We start from the raw sequence: 8,112 nt of genomic DNA on the forward strand, positions 1-8,112 counted from the left end.
GGACAACATGCCATTATACCATCCAAAGTTAATGCACGTTCTATGCAAGTAATGTGGCCACAACACCCAGCGGAGTGTTAACTTTAGATAGTCTAATGGCGTGAAGTCTATTATCATGCTTATTCTACTGTTGCTATATTCAAAGGAACACTCCGACTTTTTGGGACTTTAGCTTTTTCACCGTATCCCCCAGAGTTAGATAAATCCTTACATACCTTTTTCATCTCCATGCGTGCTGTAACTCTGTCTGACACACCCACCGCTAGCCTATAGCTTAGCACAAAGACTGGATGTAAATGGCTCCAGCTAGCATACTAATCCCAATAAGTAACAAAATAACGCAAACATTTTCCTATTTATGTTGTGATTTGTATAAATCAGAGTGTACAAATAACAAGGTCATATGAGACACAGCCATCATTTAACCGCATATTGGGAACTATAGTCTCAGAAGGCGAACCACTGCTAGTGATAACCGCAGCACCTGAGACGCGCCGTGGAGAGGAGCAGAGAGTTCGTTCAGAGTTGGATTAATAGAGTCAGCAATTACTAGATAGTGAAAGCATAGTTTACAATCATGGGTGTTCGCTGTATTTTAAAAGAGCTGCGACAATAAATGGGAGACCAGGTAATGCCATGATGTTTCATAGAATTCCAAACAAAAATGCTGACCTGTGATATTTATTAGTCAGGATGCATTTTTGTTCGGAATTCTTTGAAACATCATGGCATTACCTGGTCTCCCATTTATTGTCGCAGCTCTTTACAATACAGCGAACACCCATGATTGTAAACTATGATTTCACTATCTAGTAATTGCTGACTCTATTATTCCAACTCTGAACGAACTCTCTGCTCCTCTCCATAACGCGCCTCGGGTGCTGCGGTTATCACTCCGCCCAAGTAGCAGTGCTTCGCCTTTTGAGAATATAGTTCCCAATATTTATACGGTAAAGATGGCTGTGTCACATATGACCTTGTTTTTTGTACACTCTGTGACTATACAAATCACAACATGTAAATAGGAAAATGTTTGCGTTATTTTGTCACTTATTGGGATTAGTATGCTAGTTGGAGCCATTTAGACCCAGTCTTTGTGCTAAGCTAGGCTAGCGGTGGGTGTGTCAGACAGAGTTACAGCATGCACGAGATATATCTAACTCTGGGGGATACAGTGAATATGCTAAAGTCCCAACAAGTTGTCGTGTTCCTTTAATTTACGACTGAAGAAAATTTTACAAAACGTTTTTTTAAAGTTACAGAGCAAATTGTTATTAGTTCATTCAATAGTTCTGTATGACAGGTTGCTGTGACGGAACAATAGGCTAATACAAATTGATACAACGAGCCTATTTCATTACAAGATTTGTAAAGTTACAGAGCAAACTGTTACTAGTTCATTCACTAGTTCCGTATGACTAGTTGCTATAATGGAACAATAATGCAAATTGATACAATACAGTCAAAAAATTTAACTACTTTGAAGTTGTGCAAATAACTGATTACCCCATTCTAAAGAGCAATAAATAACATTATGGCAATATTGAAATAAAATAAAACATTGAACATTAAAAAAATATATATTTAACATTTGCATGAACATTTAAAACAGAAAGGAAAATAAACTTCCCCTGCCACTTGGCAAAGGTCTATGGCCTCTTGCATGCCTTGACCTTGGAGACAGAGAATCCTATTTGGAGCCCTGAAATTAAAGAAGAAAACACATTAAATCGACTGAATGGTTTCGAAAACGGTAAAACTCAACTGTTTAACTCTGGGAGAGTTGTAGAGCCAATAAAAAACAAAAGTGGAGTGTTCCTTTAACAAATACAACTTATTTAAATAATTTAGGCTACTAGTAAATGGTGAAATTAACATTTAGAAAGTTTAATAAATGCTGTAGAAGTGCAGTTTATTAATAGTTAATGTTAACTAATGTAGTTAAATAGAGTTTAATAAATGTAACCATATTGTAAAGTGTTACCAATTTGTTATATACCGATTCAGACGTCTCGTGACAGATCAGTTATTTTAACTAGAGCCCGACTGATAAAGGATTTTGAAGGCCGATACCGCTACAAATATTTGTTGGTTTTAAAATCCGATATTCCTATATATCGGCCGATATATATATATATATATATATATATATATATTTTTTTTTTTTTTTAAGAAACACGCAACAAAACATAACAGATTACCCTAACATTAGTTATTTGTAGTTATTTATGAGTTTTAACTAGTATAGATGGTATAGCATGGTAAACGTGCGTGCCAGTGATGCAGAATTGACCACGCATGGTCAAGATCAACCTCTTGAAAGCAGATGGACTCTGACACAGTGGGCATCGCAATTCAACAGCCATACTGACACCTGTTAGCATTTCAAACCCGCTCTTCGCCCCAAACCACCACCGGTGGTGGTTACATAGCAACGTAACTTACATGGTGTTGCTCTACATAGCAACGTAACTTACATGGTGTTGACGAGACGGGAATATGATGGCAGACATCGTGAACAATGTTTGAACACGTGAACACAGTGCAGATTGTCTACATAACATTAGACATTGTCTTTTTGTCTAATAACTGTACCTAACATTAGTCGTCCGCGGTCAAAACACTGTGGTGTAAACAGTTTGATGTTGGGATATTCACTGCCCAAAGCCTATTAACTAAAGCCAACCAACCCCGTTACGTCACATGTTAGAATACTGCGCAATGGCGCCACCCTGGCGGCGAAAGATATTAAGTTTTTACTTTTTTTCTTTTATATGTTTACATTTGTCATGTGTCTTATATAATTGTTGATTATAGTGGAAATCCATCTAGTAAATCTTGTAAACTTGATTGACTGCTTAATTTTCCCTGGATTAGTTCTTAAAGGAGAACTCCAGTGCAAAATTAACCTTTGGTCTAATAACATATTGGTACCTAGTCGACCATTCTCTGAGATTTGTTTTTATGATAATCGAATGTAAAGAGTTTTATTTCTAAAAACTGTTTAGTGTATAACGCTAGTATATGGGGGCATTGACTAAGTAAAAAGAAATCGCTAGTTAATACCACTAACAAGGCTCAAAATAGCCCCACACTAACATAGTAATATAATGAGGGTCCCTACATCCAAAACGAAGCATTGAGAACTTTGTAAGTGTAAAGACAGTATAATAAGAAGATATTTTATCAAGACAGTCCACTTCGCGTATACAGGCAGGAGCCAACTTTGGGAAAACAGTCTCGACAAGTCGAACCACGAATGCCGTTTGGTGTTAGTGTGGGGCTATTTTGAGCCTTGTTAGTGGTATTAACTAGCGATAGATCTTACTTATTATATGTCCCCATATACTAGCGTTATAATCTAAACAGTTTTTAGAGATAAAACTCTTTACATTCGATTATCATGAAAACAAATATCAGAGAACGGCTGACTAGGTAAAAATGTGTTATTAGACCAACGGTTCATTTTACGCTGGAGTTCTCCTTTAAATTCTTTTCCACTGAAGAAAGAAAGAGATGGATATCTTGGATGCCATTGGGGTGAGTTAATTATAAGGAAATTTACATTTTGAGGTGAACTAATCCTTTAGGTTTAAAATAAAAATGTTTAAATGTAATATATTTTTCTCATGGTCCTTATTTTAAATAGGTCATAAAAATATCAATAATTGTCGATATCAACCAATATGAAACACTTATATCGTGATACAGTTTTCAGACATATCGCCCAGCCCTATTTAGAGCCCTATGATTTCCGCGATAACGAAATCGCGGACGGAATCGCGGAATTGGCCAATTAACGCGGAATCTAGTGTTAACGCGGAATTTCGTGGATTTTTACATATTTGGTTTGAAATTCTGTTTTTGTGTGGGAGAAGAACGTATGTCTGTTGAAAATGCAGACCGGGGGAAGCAAATCTGGGCGACTCAACCCCCCAACCCATCATTTCAGCTCCAATGACGAAATCAAAACAATGAAAGCATGGCGAAGCGGCTCTCCTTTCGTCGACTAAAAGTTAAGAAACTCAACGGTATAAGCCGTCAGTGCCGAGCAGTTCGCACGTGACTTATGCAGTGTTTCCCACACTTAATTCGCCGCCACATACTGCGTTTCGGTTTTTAACACTATTTAAAACACGCAGCGTATTCATTCAGTTGTATTTCCCCGCTCTCCCTCCGTCTCTCTCTCACTCACGCGTCTCTCACACACACACACACACACACACACATACACACGACGTGCACACCACGTCTGTCTGAGGCGCCGGACTGGACAAAGGCGAAGCGAACTCCATGAGAGACAGAGTGTGACTTTATTTAAACTTATAAACTAATATAATTTATATTACTGGACAGTTTAAAGCTCATAACCATATTTTGTTGTTACTTGAAGAGTGCAGTGTTATGTTGCATCATGCAGTATTTGTCCTGAAAAGGCTACTGAGTAATTGTCTGTATTACCTCAATAAATTTAAGGTCATTCCTAATTTATTTTTATTTTTTTAATAGATTTTTATCATTAACTTTAAAAGCATACTATTTTTTACAACTAAAATAACAGTCAAGGGTAAAAAAAAAACTAATTCCCTAAAATTAAAACGGAAAAAACGAAATTTGGGAAAAAATAAAACGGAATTTGGGAAAAAATAAAATGGATTTCATAGGGCCCTACCTATTACATAACATTTTAAAGGGAGAAGATGATTTTGAACAGCTTTTCAATTGTCAATGTGCTTTTACATTGCAATCAAATTATTTAATATAAAAATACCTCTGATCAAACTCCAGTGTTGTGCTGGCTTCCACCTAATACTGTAGGTTGAATACGTAACAGGCGAAGAGAGCGGCCAAGGCAGTGGTGAAGTCCACCATGTGAGCACCAGGTGGGGTTACGACCCTCCCCTTGATCGACAGCATCCATTTTTTTGCAGTCTCTCCTTAGTAAAGACAAGAGTCATCACAAAAATTATATTTCATAGCGATACATTCAATAAAAGATTTTTTCCACATAAATTATTGTAAAAACAGGGCAGGGAGCATACATATCTTTGAAGCAGTGGATTAAAGGATTGATTAGTTCACCTCAAAATGAAAATCTCCTAATAATTTACTCACCCTAATGCCATCCAAGATATCCATGTCTTTCTTTCCTCAGTGGAAGAGAAATTAAGTTTGAGGAAAACATTTCTTGATTTTTCTTTGGATAATGGGCTTCAATTGTAAACAACGTTTTAAAGTCCAAATGAATGCAGTTTCAAAGGTCTTTGAAGTACTTCAACGCACTATACAGGTTCCCAGCTGAGGATTAGGGTCTTATCTAGCGAAATGATCAGTCATTTTCTGAAAAAAAACTTATAATTTATATACTTTTTATCTACAATTGTTGGACTACTGGAGCCCATTATTCAAAGAAAAATCTAGAAATGTTTTCCTACAAAAATGTCATTTCTCTTTCATTGAGGAAGGAAAGAAAGACATGGATATCTTGTAAATTATTCGGAAACTTTCATTTTGAGGTGAATTTTAAGGATTTTAAATAGCAGTTACTGGTTTGGTGATAGAAAAACAATGAGTGACACAGGCATAGCAAGCAATCTGAAATAGTAATCACGACATTATAGGTGGCTACTAAAAATAAGAGAGTAACTTACTCCACATAACTTAAGTTTTTGAAGTGACTGCTGACTAGTGCAGAGAATGGCACGACACAAACTCTGCATTCACTAGTGTTTTCCAGAAACGTTGCTTTGCTTCTGCATAAAGTTAATACATTAAGGATTTGTTAACAGTGAATGTGAAACTTACCAAGCATGATAATCCTTGGAGTGATAGGGAGGAGACAGCTGGGCCTCTTCTACATCTGAGGGAGTGGTACCGTTAGTCTCCTATGCCAGCAAAGATAAAGAGTCACTCGAAAGAAGGTAACTAACTAGGATAGAAAAAGCTTTATAAAAATTGTTGATAAGAAAGCAATGAGCCTTTTTTAGGGGCCAAGCACCGAAGGTGCGGAGGCACCTATTGTATCTGTGCCGGTTCTTATTATTATTATTATTATTAGGGGCCAAGCACCGAAGGTGCGGAGGCACCTATTGTATCTGTGCCGGTTCTTATTATTAGGGGCCAAGCACCGAAGGTGCGGAGGCACCTATTGTATCTGTGCCGGTTCTTATTATTAGGGGCCAAGCACCGAAGGTGCGGAGGCACCTATTGTATCTGTGCCGGTTCTTATTATTATTATTAGGGGCCAAGCACCGAAGGTGCGGAGGCACCTATTGTATCTGTGCCGGTTCTTATTATTATTATTATTATTATTATTCTTCTTCCGACTGGGCGTCTATGGCAGCCCATAGACCGGTTTGCGGGAAAGTTGTTTTGGTTTGACATTCTGATAGAGGACTGTCCCAACTTTAAATACACCAATTTTGGTGTCTCTAACTCATTCCCTCTAGCGCCACCAACTGTCCAAAGTTTCACTTTTATTATGCTAATAACTTTTGAACCGTAAGGCCTATCAACAAAATTCTTTTTTCCTCTTGTTCGTGAGCTCAAGCCGATTCGATCGCACCCTATGACGTCATTTTCCGTCATAAAAAAACGGCCGCCATTTTGAATTTTCCAAAAAACCTACTTTTGCGAACTCGTCCTAGACGGTTTGTCCGATTTTCACCAAAATCGCACCGGATCATCTCCAGGCAGTGCTGACAAAAAGTTATGGAATTCAAGATGATTCGAATAACCGTTTTCGATAAACGCGTAAACAAAATTTACGTAGCGCTTGCAAAAACAGACGTGAGGTTGTTTCTCCGCAACGCTTACTCGTTTTCACACCAAACTTGGTACGTGTTATCACAAGCATGACCTGAGGCTACGTGCTGCGTTTCGGCGCAGTGCCACCTAGTGGTCCGGAGATATGAAAAATGGCTATTTTTGCTCGTAACTTCTGAACGGTTTGTCCAAAAATCATAAATTTGGTCTTGTTAGATTCAGGGCGTCATGCCCAGTCCACCGATATCCAATTTTCCCAGAACGGCCATTTTGGTGGTCGGCCATTTTGAATTATGTGCTAAAATGCTGTATTTTTTGAACGCATGAACGAATTGTTACGAAACTCGGTATGGGTCATCAGTACGATGCCCTGAAGGAGCCTGAGAAGTTTTGAAACAGCGCCACCTAGTGGTGAATTTTTTTTTTCAAACGCTTATAGCTTTGGGTGTGGTACACTTATTTTCACGGGAGTCATGTTTTTGAGTTCCTGAATCGTTGTCGAGTCCAACGATACTAAACATGCTGGGTTTCGTGTTACGGTTGGTGTAGCGTAGCGATTTAGCACGAAAAAAACACTTGGCGATATCTTCAAAACCGCTGTTCCGATCGAGACGAAACCACCGCCAGAAACACGGAATCATAGCTTGTTAACTATACGCTAATGCCCAAATGCGAAAATATTGATAGTAAGGGGTAGTAAAATTCAAACAAAGTCATGTGTCAGTCATTTTTTACGTGTTTTTTCATATAAATGTTTATAACTCGGAAGCGAATTGAGATATTTTCACCAAAATTGACACACATATGTATGGGGTCACTCTGAGGACACATAAAAAAAATTGTGGGACTGAGCCTCTTGGTGGCGCTATAATAGAACAAAACGTGAAATTCCCATTGACTTCAATAGAGTTTTGTGAAATAAAATGCTATACTAAACAAATGCATTGGTGTAATATTACAAAACTCAGTGTGTGCCATAAGCAGCATGCCCTGAAGGTACTTAAAAGATTTTAAGACAGCGCCACCTGTTGGTCAAAAGTTATAATTAATTTCTGAGAACGCTAATAACTTTTGAATAAATTTGCCTATTGCAATGAAACTGATCTTAATAGATTCCTTTGGTTATGCCAAAAACATAGATATCAGGTTTTCCATAATTAGACAAACTTCCTGTTCGCCATCTTTATTTCTTTGAAAAACCTTCTTTTTCGAACTCCTCCTAGACCGTTTGTCCGATTTTCACGAAAATTGAATCGTATCATCTCCAGACGGTGCCGAATAAAAGTTATGGATTGCGTGACGATAGACAAAACCGTTTTCGTATACCACAGCATCAAATTTGAGGCA

General features: G+C 37.8%; 1 long non-coding RNA gene across 1 annotated transcript; it reads right to left on the minus strand.

The window, feature by feature from the left end:
- Positions 1 to 1,087: 1,087 nt before the first annotated feature.
- On the minus strand, positions 1,088 to 5,974 carry LOC148998435 (uncharacterized). Its single transcript, XR_016156602.1, has 3 exons — positions 5,806 to 5,974; positions 4,772 to 4,937; positions 1,088 to 1,702 (listed from the first exon to the last, which is right to left on the minus strand). It is a non-coding gene; the product is annotated as an uncharacterized LOC148998435 (long non-coding RNA).
- Between the last annotated feature and the right edge of the window lie 2,138 nt (positions 5,975 to 8,112).

The sequence above is a fragment of the Pimephales promelas genome, chromosome 1 (assembly GCF_988280905.1).
Source record: "Pimephales promelas chromosome 1, fPimPro1.hap1.1, whole genome shotgun sequence".
Lineage (NCBI taxonomy): Eukaryota > Metazoa > Chordata > Actinopteri > Cypriniformes > Leuciscidae > Pimephales > Pimephales promelas.